The sequence below is a fragment of the Hippoglossus hippoglossus genome, chromosome 14 (genome assembly GCF_009819705.1).
Source record: "Hippoglossus hippoglossus isolate fHipHip1 chromosome 14, fHipHip1.pri, whole genome shotgun sequence".
Lineage (NCBI taxonomy): Eukaryota > Metazoa > Chordata > Actinopteri > Pleuronectiformes > Pleuronectidae > Hippoglossus > Hippoglossus hippoglossus.
Window position 1 is genome coordinate 17,424,614 of NC_047164.1, and position 16,127 is coordinate 17,440,740.

Here is a 16,127-nt window from a genome sequence, read left to right on the forward strand (position 1 = left end):
TGCTATTGTGAGCAGACCGTGCAGATCTTTGTTATTATCAACTCACCACAAGTCATGCCCTACATATGGCCCAGTCAGAGGCAACGCCACAGGCTGTCATGTTTGTTTTTATGATGTAAAAAAAAAAAAAGGGCGGTCATGACACAGCCCTGCTCGGGGCAGCTGTAAACAGGAAGACACAGTCATTCGCGTTTCAGACTCCATGACAGTGTGTATCGCCGGAGTCCACATGGGCAATGGATTCGAAACACAAACTGTAACATGCTCCGGAGTCTACTGTCATAAGTGAGTCCTCCTCAAACAATATACTGTCACTTTTTATTGTTTGTGTGCTGGATGTTGTTTACAGAGCTTTTTTATGAACAGTTTATGGTGCAGAGTGAAATTGGAAAACTTTTGGTTCATCCTACCTGGTTTATCTGCAATGAAGTATTTTACAGTAATTTTTTTCAGCCGCTCAAGTCCCCACTGACTGAGCGCTGGTCGCCTGTTTATAAAATTTTGTTAATTGAACGTGTTGTGTTTCCAAATCGCACTTAATTTAACACTGCACTTTTCAGGACCATTAAGAATACACATGTCAAATGTGAAGCCGATAACTGCATATTTTTCCGTTGAGTTCAGCTGCTGCACCTAAGACACATCTCTGCTACTGTCATCCAGGTTGAGTTTCATTGATTTTGATGTCGTGCTTTGGAAAACTGAAAATCTAATTCATGTTTGCACGCACACACTCCACACAAGCTCTCGCCCAAGGGCATGCGCGGGGTGCGTGTTAGCATCACTACATCCGCTTGCATCGGCACTTCCGGTTGCAAACTTTAAGGCTTAAAACATGATGTGAGTGACACCGTTTCGAGTCGAATATGAATGACACCAAACAGTATGGAGGCATGTTATGTCTTATTTCTGTTGTTTTATTATGTTTGAAAAATTTATACCAGTTACTTCAATTGTATTGGATTTGGCTGCAACACTGTTTACCCCTGAGACTCCAAAAGTGTTGTGTGGACTCAAACACTTCCCCCACCCCTCCATCAGCTTAGTGGTGAGTAGATGATGAGTTCATTTTTTATTTTTCTGTAAAGTATCCCTATAAATGACATGCAAGAGTAAATGTCAAGTAAATGTCATGTAAAGTGCCACAACATATCCGAAAAGCAAACTGTTCTCTTCTATGAGAATTTCCTTTTAAGTGGCCATTCTCAGGGAGAACATTTATATTTATATATTCATGCTCATACTCATATTTATGATTGTTTTTATTACTAATTGTTTCTTGTGGATCTTAAGTGCACACAGGTTGAAATGAGTCAGACATGTTTTTCATCAGGAAATGTGTGCCGGGTTTGATTTGGTTAAAAAATATCTGTCGGCGCTCGTCATCCTTGCTCCGCTGTGAGCTCAGAGATTTGCTACATGGGAGTGGGTTACCTTTAATTTAGTGGTCAGAGCAGACTGTTTATCACACGTTTGCCAACTTTAAATCCAGCTTTGGTTGTATTGAGGAATAGGCTGGGGTCCAATTTGAGTTTCCCCGTGTGTGTCTCTGTGTGTGTGTGTTTTGTAGGGAACCTGTGCCAATCCCTGTTATGTTGTTTAAGTGGAACTGAGGGAATGCATTATGGATGAATCAGTCCTGGGTCTGCAGAGACCAAACTTGTGCCATTGAAGAGAAACTAGAATACGTTTGATTGCCTCCTCTGAGGATGTTAGTTTGTTTCTAAGCAGGATTACGCAGAAGCTAGAAGATGGATAACCAGTAAACCTGTTGGTGCATGTCTAGATCAGGGGGCCGATCAAGGATATTTTGGCATTTTCACAGATTTCCTAGGTAAATATCATGGGTCCTGATGACAAATGTCAAGTACAATTAAGGAACTGATTTCTATATTTTGAGTGTGCAATTTGGTGCAGCTTTGGTATCAGAATTTAAGGAGGCATTTGCTCTTTTCTCTATTAAACTAGAGAATTGTTAGTGTTTTTTACTTCACGTGCCGCTTCTCGTGTAATTCAAGAAGATTAGATTAAAAAAATGGGATCATGACATTCTACCTTCCACCTCACCGAGGGTGAGAGCTTATCCCAGCATGCATTAGGCAGGCTGGCAGTTCATCACAAGGCTTACACAGATTAACACGATCACAGTCCCATTCTCACCCATGAGGAAGCGGCACCTTCATGCTGTGAGGCAACAGAGCGAGTCACTGACCCGCCAGGATGTTCAAATTGTTTAAAAAGCAGCTTCATTAGCACCTGTCCCGCGCGGCCGACTGATGGGAAACACACTGAGCAGGATTCTGTGGCTACAGCTGCATTTTCCCTCCAATGATACTGAATTGAACACAGTTTATGTAATGTGATTGCTGGTTTGAAATGTGACACTGGATATTGGACATCATGGCAAACGAGTACACAGCGTCCAAGCCCTTGGATTTGCATCCATGCCGCCACAGGCCAGGTGCCTTTCAGCCCAAACTGCAGTTTAATCCACCAACTCTGTCCTCTCAGTAACCGTGGAGCGCAGCCAAGTCCTTGTTTACCCCCTAACCCTCGTCTGTCACCACATTAAACCCGTCTCTCAACAGCAGCCTAGACACTGACTGCAATTAAAATATTAATGTGATACCTTTTACTCTCGCCATTAGATACACAGAAATATCCCCACAGATGCTCCTCTCCCACATTAACACAAGTGGATGTGTGGGGAGTGAATCCAGAGTCCAGATGTGCTGTTGTGCGCCCACACACACACAAACACACACACACAGACAAAGTTCAAATTGCTATGACAGCTAATCAGAAGAGACTGTGGATGTAATTGTCTCTCTTTGACTCTTATATATACGATGGAAATATGGAAATATCAATCCTCTGTACTCTAATTTTTACCTCCACTAAGGTGGTTATGTTTTCACCTCTGTCCATTTATTTGTTGGTTGGTTTGTATGTTTGTGTTTAAGTATGATTATGTAAAAACAACAGGACACATTACCACGAAACTCTGTGGAAAGATGCGGTGTATATATGGGAGAAACTCCTTAGATTTTTTTCATCACTTTCTTTTTACATTGCAGCAATTTCCAAAGTGTTCTTTGATTTCTCAGGGAACTATTCATGGTGTTGATAATCAGGCATGTTTAGGGAACTGATGTTTATGAGTGTGTTCATTTTGTGCAGCTTGATTCAATTTGTTGGGTCTCGGATTCTTCCAAGGACTATTCTAGTTTTAGCATTTTACTTTTACTTTTTTACTGTGAGCATTATTGACATATACAATAAGTCGGGCAATTTTTATGCAATGCACTAAGTTTTTTTTATAGAGGGGAATGGAACTAATTCAAAGAAATAAGGGAAACTATGAGAGTGAACTTAAACATGAGTAGAGGCTGACACCAGCATGGTCTCAATGCTAACTGTTAGCAGGTACGATATTTCACACTATCTTAATTTTAATGTTATTAACATAGTCTAATCACCACTAGACAGAGAGTAGAGTTGAGGCAGATACTTTATTAGTTTCCCAGGTATTTGGTCATAAATTTAATTGTGGGACAAATTTAATTTCTGTATGTCTTTACCAAAGTGCATGACATTCTATTCAATAGTTGGTGTAACATTTTAGCTTTGGATCCTCCGAAAACCCTCCTTTCTATTCGAATGGGTCTAATGTTGCAAATATTGACTCAGAAAAATCAATATACACATCCACTGGTATGATAATGGCTAATGACTTAAACCCTCCTCAGAGAATTCTCCTCACTGATTATTAGTCTTCATTTAGCCGCTGTGGCACGTGCAATCTAAAGCACCAGAACTCCACAGTGTTCAAACTGATACCTTGAAACTCTGGGCATTTTTACAGAGAGCTGTTTGTTTCTGGATCTGTGGAACAGAAGCTTTTGTTTGAGGAGCGGCATATATTGTAGCTCTTGCTTTAAAATTGAGCAGTAAAAATTTACATCCTGGTAAGATGGGGGTTTAATAGCCCACTGAATCTGCCTCTAAAGTAGACCTCATAAGCTTTTGGCGGTAAGTATTATAAATTGAGATGAATCTCAAGTCACAGACGGTTGGAAAGAGGAGCCGTAAAAAGCACCACACTCAAGACTTGTACAGTAGACTTAATAAACCTGAGGACTGGACGTCCAGTGACAATAAACTGTTTATTTGTATTACAAATACCTATGTACTCTAATGTTGTACGTTTCGTTTATTGTTTTGTTTTTTTGTTCTTCCCACTTATTTGTACACTGCTCTCATTGGATCGTGTGGGAGCGCTCCAGTTTTAGAGGGCTTCCTCGTCTAATTACTTCTCTGGCTTTCGGACTGCAGCCCATCTCGTGCGTCATGGCTTAAGGAGTAATTTGTCACACCCCACTACGAGTCTCTTTTCTTCTCTCGAGCTTTCTGTCTCTCTCCATCTGTCTATGCGTCATCCGCTGTGTGCGTGTGCATGTCTGTGAGTCTTTCATTCAAGGATGCCACCAATTGAGAGCTAATGAACATTTTATATTCACTTCTTTCATTTCATTCTTGGCGTCACCGTGCGACTCCTTGTGTGATCGCAAATCGTAGCAATACACTAATTTGCCCATGCTTCTTTTTGGTTGGGTGCTTTATTTAGTAGGGAGAACCACATGTGAAGGTCTCCTGATAGAGCTGCTCAAGTAGGAATACATAAAACGGCGCTGACCTCAGGAGTGAACACGCAGAGCAGAGTAAAGATGGTTGACGCAACCAGAGAAGGAGAGTGGAAGTCTAACGAGAGCAAGAGAGTGAAAGTTGATTGAGGATGGAAAACTGATTACTTATTACCCCCTTGACTCTTAATCCAGTTTACAATAGTCGACTTCACCCAGGCAATTTTACTTCAAAGGTTCTGAGCCACAGCCAATTATATCGCATCCAAGAGTTCCTTTTCGAACCGGAAAAAAAAAAGAAATGTAGTCAAAGGGAATACTAATTAATATCAAGTCAGAGCCAGAAAATAAATCTTTTAGCCAGTTAGCAAACCTGAACATGTACCATTTACCGTCAGCCTTGCAAAGAATTGACAGATTAGGTTGTTGAAAAATTCCTAGCTGGAATTATCATTATTATTTTTCAACTTATCTAATCAAAACCACGGATACTGACAGAAAATTCTGTTTGATAGTCAAGATGCCTAATATGCCAAATTATGGTTCTTATTTTGGCATTTGATTTCCGTCTTAGTGTTTTAATGAAGATATTAATTGTAGTGGAATCGATTTTTGTAATGAGAGGAGAAGCCAAAAAATCTGATATTTTTTAAGTAACATTTTGAGGGCACTTCAATCCTGTTCTTTTGAGCAACACAATAAATGTCCCACTGAGCATAAACCTAACACGATGTCCACGACTTGCATGTTTTCTGAGTTTTTACAAGCGACTTGTTTCTGCTTCTCTTCTGACATGAATGTCCTGATAATGTCACACAACAATAATGACAGAGGCAAAACATTAGTCAATTCTAGGGGCTTCTTCCTCTATGGAATTAATACAATATTTGCCACTGCCACAAGGTGTTGCAGTAGAGCGCCAGTGTCTTTGAGCAAAGCAAATCTTTTCTTGCCCCCTCCTTTGTGTTTTCAGCAACATGTGCAAGCAGCCCAAGCCACAATTGTATAAAGTTACCCTGTGTACATGAGACCCTCAACAAAACAAAATCCACCCACAGAAAACTGCAGCTAAACCATTTACTGACCGCTGTAATCTGCCCCCTCCGACGCCCCAAATGCTCCCTCTTTTTATTCTGTCCCCAGAAACTATTAATACTCTCACTGCTTTAATGGAGATTAATGGGCGCGGGGAACAAATAGACGAGGAAGAGCAGAAGAAAAACCATTGTGAGCGTTGCGGGAGGGGGTTCTGCACCTTGCGAGTGAGTAGAAACAAGGACGGACTGAAAGATGGATTGATTTCATTAGGAGGGGAAAAAGGAAACACTCGGTTCGAGGTGAAAAACACCTTCATACGTCTGTACAAAGGCCCTCCCCCCTCAGAGCAAAGTGTTCTACATATAATTACAGTTTATTTCCCTTCTTCTCAGCGTCAGAGGGTGATTGTCACGTGGAGTGCAGCACTTTATAGAATAACAAAAAGCTTCTTCATGCTACACGAAATTAGAGAAAAAGATCAGAAGCAGCCAGAAGGTACAAGCATTTTCTGGATTTGCGTTGTTCACAGTTAGCAAACGCTGGCTGTGTGAGGCTGATAAAGCAAATAAGATGGTGTCAAAGATGTCGTACGGGGGCTAACTGACTGCAAACAGACTCTCCCTGCAGGCTGGGCAACGTCAGGCTGGTGGAAACGGCGCCAGAGTGACTGAGTCGGGGCCGGTGCGCTCAGTGGGCAGCTTTGGGGACACGGGGGAGGACGGGGCCACGCTTATATAACCGCAGCCGTGGAAGATCGGGGCATCCGACCCTGAGTCCTACACCACAGCCTGGAGAAGGAGAGCTGGAAACAGGGACAGACAGTGTTTTGTGTGGGTGGGGGAGGGGCGGTGGTGGTTGAGGGGGTACAGCAGAGAACATTCCAGGAAACTCAAAGGCATAATCTTCTTATCCGTGGCAGATTGGTTCAATGTGCGATGTGGTGCGAGCGTGCACGTGTGTGCGCGTGCGTCCATGTTTGTGCATGAGAAGGTTTGTTCGCCCCCCCCCCCCCCACCATTAGCATTACTTCTTCTTTGTCCTTCACTCGCTTCCTTTTCTTCCATTGACCCTAACTTTCTCCACCCTTCCACATATGCAATACTCTCTCATCACATTACATGGCACACACAGGACCGGAATTCGCTCATCTGCTTTTTCATCCTCATTAGTGCCTCTTCTTCCTCCGTGTCGGTTTGTTCTTTCCGTGCGATCAGAAGATGAAAGTGACCCCGTGTAGAAGGCAGAACGAAGGGAGGGTTCTCCCTGAGACTGCTGGTGTTCCTCTGCCCCTGGCCATGGTGGAGAATCGTGTGAGGAGAGGGGTGAATGGAGGAAGGGCGAGTTTGTGTGCGTGTGTGTGTTTGTGTGTGTGCTGTGGACCAGATACTGCTGATTGTTGGAAATCATACCCTCTAATTTCACCTGCAACTCCAAGAGACAAAGGCCTCAGGGAGAGAATAGGATAAGGAAGTATTTCACAGAGTGATAAGAAGAAAACAGAGACAGAGAGAGGGGGAGAGATAAATAGAGGGAGAGAAAATGGACATGGGGGTGCATGGGAGGGAGGGTGTAACACTAGAACAAAGTTTGGTCTGGGGCCAGTCAGGGAAGACGGAGAAAAAGGACAGAAAGAAGAGAGGAGGCCAGTCAGATGAAAACTGGCTCTGCCCAACCCAACCAAAGCATAACCATAAAGATCATCCAACCAGCTGTAGCACAGGCAGACCCCCACCCCAGACACACACACACACACACACACACACACACACACACACACACACACACACACACACACACACACACACACACACACACACACACACACACACACACACACAAACCTTATTTGGTGCAGCTACCCTTGCAAGGACATTATGGTGTCTGCCCACGAACTTAGACCAGGACCTTTACTGTTTCACCTCATTAGGACCAGGACTTGGTGCCCATGAGCAGGGTTTTCTCCAGCTTTCTGGAGAGAATATGCTTTCAGAGGTGGGAGAGAGGTTGGTCGTGACGGGGTCTTGTGGGAAACAATTTTTTTAGCATCATTTTTGACCATTTAATTAATACAATATTTAGACATACATTATGCAACCTTGGTAAAACATGACTAAAGCCCCTTTTCCACTGGTTGAAAAAATCCCACTAACATCTGGCTTTCCCCTTTAATGGGAATGGATGCAATCAGCATTCAACTCACAGGCCCGGCTCTGATTGGCAGTGATGGAAACATGACACCTGGTTTAACTCGCCCATTTGGCGATACGGCAAGGTGAGAGAGCGCCTCGGTTTTCGAGCATTCGTGACCGCGAACATGACACGTCAAACTCCACTATTCTGTCAATGGGAGAGAAGTCGATCACCTTTTTAGCGGTATAGAGGTATAACAGTGAATGGATTTGTTCTACAACTTTCTTCTCCTCCAATAGATATCTGACAGCTTAACTGCATTTGGCTGCAGAGACCCAACGTTCGGTTGAACCTCCGTAGACTGACTGTAGACAGCTCACTGTCCCAGTGGCCACTAGTCTGCTGACTGACTGTGTCAACTCACTGACTGGAGTTAGTGTGGTGAGTCGATTCCACTCTCACTCCTCTGCGTGATTATTGTCCCTGGGTTAATATTTTTCAGATTCTAGACTTTCTGTATATTCCTTAGCAAACACTTGACCTTGAAGGGCTGATCTCCAGACTGCCTGACCTCCATGAGGGGGCTAGAAAGTAGATAAAAGCATTTGAGGAGGAGACGGTGGGAAAAATTTGGGCGCTTGGTGACATCAAAGCTCTGTGGGCCAAAGTCGTGGGGGTGCCAGAAATGGAGGCCATTCTGCGTATGAGTGGAAATGCTTGAATGATGAACCCACAGGCAGACAGGACTGAGTTTAACTCGCACCGACCCAGCCTGTGGGCGTCCCTGAGAAAGGAGTATCCGGTTGTGTTTGACCCCAAAGCTCTAAAGGGCGAGCCGATCTCTCTATACAGGTTAAACTGGACCAAACACTTGATTCAGAGGACGCACAGTGATGTGAGCACTGTTTGTGCTGCCTCACAGCAAGAAGGTTTTTGGTTTGAATCCCAGTTTCGGACGGTGTCTTTCTGTGTGGAGTTTTCATGTTCTCCCAGTCTAAACACATGCAGAAAGGAGAGAAATTGTTTTCTGTTTCTCTCTATATGTTGGCCCTGTGATACACTGGCGACTTGTGCAGGGTATTACTTGCCTCCCCCTCAAAGTCAGCTGGGATTGGCTGTGACCCTCAAAGGACAAAGCAGTATTGATAATGGTTGGTTAGATGGATGGATTCGCTCAAAGACATTCATTAGCCTAGCAATATAAAGAGAAACATAAGGCAACCTCCTTTTTAAAAACCAAATAGTCAGAAATATGATATTTCCTCTTTCTTCTCTTCATTTGGTTTTGGCGCTGCGTCTATGGCAGGGAAACCCTGTCCCTGAGGACAACTGGTCCTGACAAGGTCGGTGCATATACTGTAGAGGTCCCGAAGACGTAACAAAAATGCGTAGACACACACACACCCACCCACACACACACTGGTGTTCACTTTTACCCACCCGTCCCCACCTCTCATCTTAACACCTGACTAAAGCACTATTTGCCTTGCCGCTCCCTGTGTATCCTCCCATCTTCCTCTTTCGATCCTGGTTTCCCTCTCCTCCTTGATAGTCTTACCCACAGACCGTGACTATCTCCCACTGACAGAGCCACTACAGGATTACAGGGACATGGAGAAAAACCGAGTGCAGTCAGCCAGCACCTCCTGCTGTACAGGAAACGCAACTGACTCACAGGTCTGCTGCATCCTTGGAGAACACGACAAGGGCATTTCTTGATTCAGACGCTGCCTTTCTTTCTTTCATTTACCAAATGGAAAAGTAAATGAATGGAAGAAAAAAGAATAATACTTTTGTATTTGTGAAAGATTTTTCTACTTATCTGTATTAAGATAAATATCATACCATTATTCCGTGTTATGAATCAATACATCTGATTTGGAGTCTTGAAGCATCGAACTATTGCCAATCATATAATATGAGATTATTTGTCGCATCACTTCTGAACAAAATGAGATTTATTACTGGAAATAAGTAGGTGATCAATTTATTAACTGATCGACAGACCACTTATCTATTTTCTTAATTGATTCAATGTTTGAGTCACTTCTTGAGCAAAATGAACATCTCCTGACACCAGCTTCAGAAATCTGATGATAAGCTTCTTTTATTTGTTCCATGATGTATGTTTTATTACTTTAGGGTTTGGACTGTTGGTCGGTCAGAATGAACGATCTGAATACATCACCTTGACCCCTTGTTGTAAACAAAATGATGAATCAGTAACGATATTTGTTGCCCGTATAAAAGAGTGTGACCCAAACATGCCATCATTTAATCCCTTCAGTACGGAAACAGAATTAACTGAAGGAAAGTAAAGCAAATATTTTAATCAAATCTACTTCACTAAATACTGTAGATGGATGATGACCCACGTGGCCTTTGTGTCCATCTGTGTTATATTTAAACAACTGCTAAATAGAACAAATCGCTCTTTCCAGAACATTGCACTGTGCTGTCATGTCAGTATTTAATCCACTCAAATTGGATTTCGACTGATTTGAAAAGGTCTTTGGCAAAATTTGGACACAATGAAGAAACTAGGGCATGGCTGCACATGCAGTACCCTCTGTCTCACCATTCAGATTCCAACTGCAGCCTCAAGTCGTGCTCGTCCAAACTAGATAGTATTTTTGTTTTTTTTTCAATCCAGAGATTGGGACAGCAGCAGAGTCTTCTCTCCCAATATTTAATGGTACAAATGATTTTTGAAGCAGAGAGCTCTGGTCTGTTAAACTTTTCATGTTGCCCACACTGTACACACTTTGAAAACACACACACACACACACACACACACAGAGACATTTACTACTCTACCGCGTCCCAGTGGGGGAGTCTCTGTTAGTGAACACTGTGAGCCAGTGCTAAGTAATTCAGATCGACGAGAGTGTTTGAGGAGAAACACAGAATGAGGAGCTGAGCGACAGAGAGCGAGCTTGGCAGAGCTACAGCGTTTCATTGCAGAGGTTTTAAATCCTTTAACATGATTTCCCTCATCCCATTAAAGACATAGCTGTGGATGGGGAGACTGTAAAGTGTTGCATGGAGAGGGGGACTGAGCGAGAGGGAGAGAAAGGGAGAGCGAGAGGGAGGGAGATTAAATGGTTGTTAAATATAGGGAGCGAATCATTGCGGTCCCATTTCTATCTCCAATCAGGTTGGAAATGTTCTCTGTCTGATCTGTTGTAGATTGAGCTGGATGACGTTTCACTCGTTTGCTCTCCTAAATGCTCATTCTTCTCATGGACATCGAAATAAACCCTCATCAGATTCAACACAAAGGCACATTTGGTGATTTTCTTCTCTGCAAACCACGAGGAAACTAGAAACAGATGAAAACATAACCTCATTGGCACAAGTGAAAATATAATGTCATGTTTGTAGTCATCCCCTTTTGAATGTTTGTCATAAAGTGAGTCATCAGGAAACATTTAAAATCTCCCACTGACACTCAGACATCTTTCACAAACTGTTGGCACAGCTGCAACATGGGAGGATTCAGTGTCTTGCCCAAGGACACTTCAGTATATATTGGAGGAGCCGGGGATTGAACCACCGACCTTCTGTTTGGTGGACGACCCACTTCACCTCCTGTGCAGGGTATTCAGCCAACACATGGATATATCATGAGCTTCATCAGTTAGCTGATAAAATCTGTCACAATGTGCTATAGCAGCAGTTGTCATCTCAGCTCAAACACGTTCATTTTACAGGCCATAAATGTGAATAATGCTTTTCTATATTCTAGTCTGAAATCAAGGCCTCGTATGAGAAATCATCAAACATTTCAAACAGCAAAACTACTGTATATGTAAATGACCCATATCTGCTGGGTGACAACACAAAGTGTCACGGGGGATTTATTTTATCATATTGTCCTGTTCTGTATCGTACGCCATTATACATTTCCTCCTTCCTGTAAATTGTATTGATAATATAAACCATCACAGTCGTGGAAATCATATTCTAAACACAGCACAGGGAGGTTGAGACTGCAGCGATTTCTTGCTATTAAAATAAATCATATTGTCATCTATATATATATATATATATATGCTTCTTCTGGCCGCTACATATTTACCGCTGCCAGGGAGGTTGTGTTTTCACCCCTGTCTCTTTGTTTGTTGGTTTGTTTGATTTTAAGCAAGATAACTCAAAGACTGCCAGACAGATCAGCACGAGACTTGCTGGAAGGATGTGGTCTGAGTCAGGGAGGAACCCATTCAATTTTGGTGTTATTGGCTTTTGTTAATCATTACAATTACTGTAGTATATGGAAAAAATAGTGGCAGTGGCTGAGGGAATTTAGTTTGTGTTATTCTTTGCATCTGTTTTATTTGTTTCCGACGTCGCAACACCTTGTCCTGTGCTACTGCAAAACTGACCTACAGTCAAGGTTACCTTTACTCTATGGCACTGTCACGGAAAATCAGGTCAGAGCAAATGGATACATCAGTCATTAGCAGCTGACTATAGAAAATCGAACAGCATAAAAAAGGGAACGAGTGTAGCACATGAGTGAGGACTGTGTCACACCCAGCGATGCACTGGCAACCAAACAGACTCAAAATAAAATAGTTCAAAATAGATGCTCCAATGACGTGATTAGACATCTGCTCAGAGTGAGACAGAAATAAAACCATTGTACCTTCATCACAACATCTTTACAGAGGCAGATCAGCTGTTATGTTGATGGAAGTAGATATGATGTATTTATCTTCCTAGTTAAATTGGTGTTGTGTAAAAACTAAGCATTTTCATTGACTGTTAAATGGTTTAAAGTAGTTGTTGTTTGTGGCTTGTTTTCCTAAGTTGTTTCATTTTAAAAGTAAGATCCCAGAGAATTCTTACTGATGACCTTTAAATGTAAAGCACTTTAAACAGTCATTGTTTCACAAATTCTAAGCACATTGAAAACAATATCTAAAACACCAGTGCTGTTTTCGATAATGCAATATCAACTTGTGTCCAGGAGAGTGCGCTGTTCTCCAACACTGAACAGTTTAAAATGTGCTGTCTCCTAATGAATGCATGTGTGAGCTGGATCCTGTGGCTCAGCTCAGTCTCTGGTGTGTTGCCTTCACGCTCAGATTGGTTCAGTTACAGCAGAAACCCTCTCTCCTGTTTGTCTATTAAACTCTGTAGTTACATTGTTCATTTTCCCCCAAAAGTCTACAGTAAATTATTTTGTTAAGGGTGATTAGATTTAACATTCAAAGAGATGGTTGAATTGGTTGAGGATTTTTTAAATTTTTTTTTAAAGGAATAGTATGTAAGTTTTCTGCATAAAAATTTGAAATCTGTAATTTTCCAAGATAATGGCCTGTGGAGGGGATTTTAGTCATCAGACGTCTGGATCATAAGTCACCAGAGGAACAAGCTGAACAGACATTAGCGGCAGCTCAGCTCTGGGCCCCTCGGGACAGGTGATAAGCTAAGTCGATAACACGAAACTGCTTTATTCAGTGTTTCTACTGGTCAGTTTGTCTTGGAGAGGAGCGGGGAGCTCTCAGAATAAACGCATGCAACCTAAAAACCATAGGAGGCTAGAAGCTGCCTGCAATCGTGGTGAAAACAACAACTCCAGTGATCCCAGGCTACTTCACAACATCACCAAACTCTGTCTTCTGTTATTGTTTTTGATTGCGAGACCCCTCTAGCAGCAGAAAATTACATTGTGGTTTTTTGTATATCCTCTCACTGGTAACTGAGTGGAAACACTGGAATTACTGACCACGGGTATGAAGTCGACTTTTTTTTTTTTGTCTTTCAGAACAACATAGACTCGAAACTGCCAAATTGCCACGTTTGATTGAGTAAACATTGAAAAGCCTTCTTCCAATCCTTCTGTCTCATCCCTTCTCACCGTCTACTGCGTCTCAGCTGACCCAAGGACACAGGAGCAGTGTGCACCAACTTGATTTAGGAAACAATGAGCTGATATCTCCCTGCTGAATGCACGCCTACAATTAAATTCAGTAGGACAGTGGTTTCACTTTTCTCCCATTAAGTCAGGTGATGTGGAGAGGCTTGTGATACAATCCAGAAAAAATTGAAACTCTCTCCCCCCCACACAGAGTTTCTGATAGAAAAACTCCAGTGCAGGTCCAGACAGATAATGCTGTGTTGTTGCTGTAAATAATATTCAGTCAGCAGATGTTACTCCTGCAGCTGCTGGTGCTTTAATCTCCTCCCGACCTATGAGGAGTTGTCCCCGGGGACCTCAGGACCTACAGAGTCTCCCGTCTCATTTTAACATAACACTTGAGAGTTGCCCTCAGCACAGGGGCCACGGAGACTTGTTTCACACTGACCCATATTAAGCTGCGGTTCATAGCCTTTAGCTGAGGAGTGAAATCCTGTTCCTGTATCACATTACTCTCAAGACTATCAGTTTGAAATCTGTGCACGTTAGACTCAATAATAACTTTAATTTTAGTTACTTAAGTGTGTGGTATTTCAGAGAACAGATTTTATTCGCTCCACTTTGATTTTTTGTAAGGCTTTCACGGCGTAGATTTGCTCTGCTTGTGCTCAAACTGTGTGCTTACACTCAGACGTTTTGTTGCTTGCACAGATCTCTTGCGCTCTAGCCACTGAACTCAGGTGTGCACCAGCATTAACTTGGTTAAAGTAACCATAACTGTACAAGAAGTATCCCATCCACAAGGGCAGGACAATTTCACTTGTCAGCACTACACCGGGCATTCTATTAGTTGAGAAAAACAGTAATCAGATATCTGATCATTAGTTATCAAGGAAACTGATAACAGATACTTGGAATCCATGAACATTTGTAGTAAACATTTTAAACTTAGTTAGTTAATAAAGTTAATAAAGATTAGCTAAACATCCGAGACATCTCTCTGCATATTGCAGCCCAACACCACTACACACAACATTTTCCAAAATGATCATACAGTTAAATCAACAACTCTATAAAGCAATTTACCCAGAAGGCCACTCAGTAGAGTTAATATCTCCACCAAGGCCCAACAGTCCCCTAATGGAACCACATTTAAATGCATTAGATCCAGATTTTTATTTGGATCTGCACCAAATTGCACACACTCATAAATATCAGTCCCCTAAATATGTCTAATTTTTTTCCATCAAGATCCATGAATTATTCTCTGAGAAGTCAAGGAAAATGATGAAATCTCACATTGCTAAATCAGTTGAGTAGTTTTTGCGTAATCCTCCTTGGCGGAGGTAATAAAAACTGAAGATTATATTCTTCAATGAGAAGGTTTATCGCAGGACTGTTGTATTGGACTACATCAGTTGGGATTTCTCGATGAACTACTAGTGTTAAGGGCATGACTGGAATGGACTGATTGCTTTTGGTGCAGTTCATACAGAAACAGCATATATTCATTATTTCAATGCAGCCTAAAGATGTGCTTTAATTTTGTCAACGTTTTTTCTGACTTGCTTTGTATTTTTCTTCAGCCTAATAGAGCAGCCTAATTAATTTCTTTGAAGTAACAGTAGTGAGTGGTCATTCAGGTGTTGACGCGCTACACTAAGTATAATTTACTGGCTGCATTTGTTGCTCTTTGTCTCAACTAATCATTTTCCTATTTATTTCATTGCATCTGGTTCTATGAAGCACTCATAGACCTCTCCTTCTTTTTGCGACACTCTCACTAATCCCAAAGTTGTTTACACTTTTCTCATCCGATACTTCCTTTATCTCACAAGTTAGCAATTGTCACTCTCCTGCTCTCTCTTGTGCTCGGTGTTTAATCAATGAATAGAATCGTCTATTAGATTTTGGTGTTGGTGAAACTTTGGCGTAGAAGACTGTGATGTTTATCGCAACTTTTGGCTTTTATCTGCCGCCTTACCTTCGACTCACCGCTCTTCTCACTTGCTGGAGCTGCTCCAGGCTGCAAATACATCCCTCTCTTGTCCCTCTGTGTACACAGTAGCCTTCAGTGTTGATAGGCTATTACTCATGATGTGTAATCAATCATAAGGAGCTGTGGTTGGGACATTGCTCAACACCACAGAGCTGTACTTTTTAAAAAATGTATTAATTCAATTAGTTGATAAATAAAACGGAAACAACAATTCTTGTGATTGTAAAGATGCTGAATATCGGCCAGGGCGATAATCTGTTGAATTGTAGTTGGACATTTAGCAGCAGAAGAGACAGATATATCTGAGAACAGAGCTAAAGTGAGGATTGTTATCAGATTTACATTTATCAGGTGGACAAAAACACAAGTTTAACACCAACTAAAAATGCTGCTCTGTGTTGGCTGTACATGCAAATAAGCGACCGTTGGCTAATAACTTCACCTCAACGAT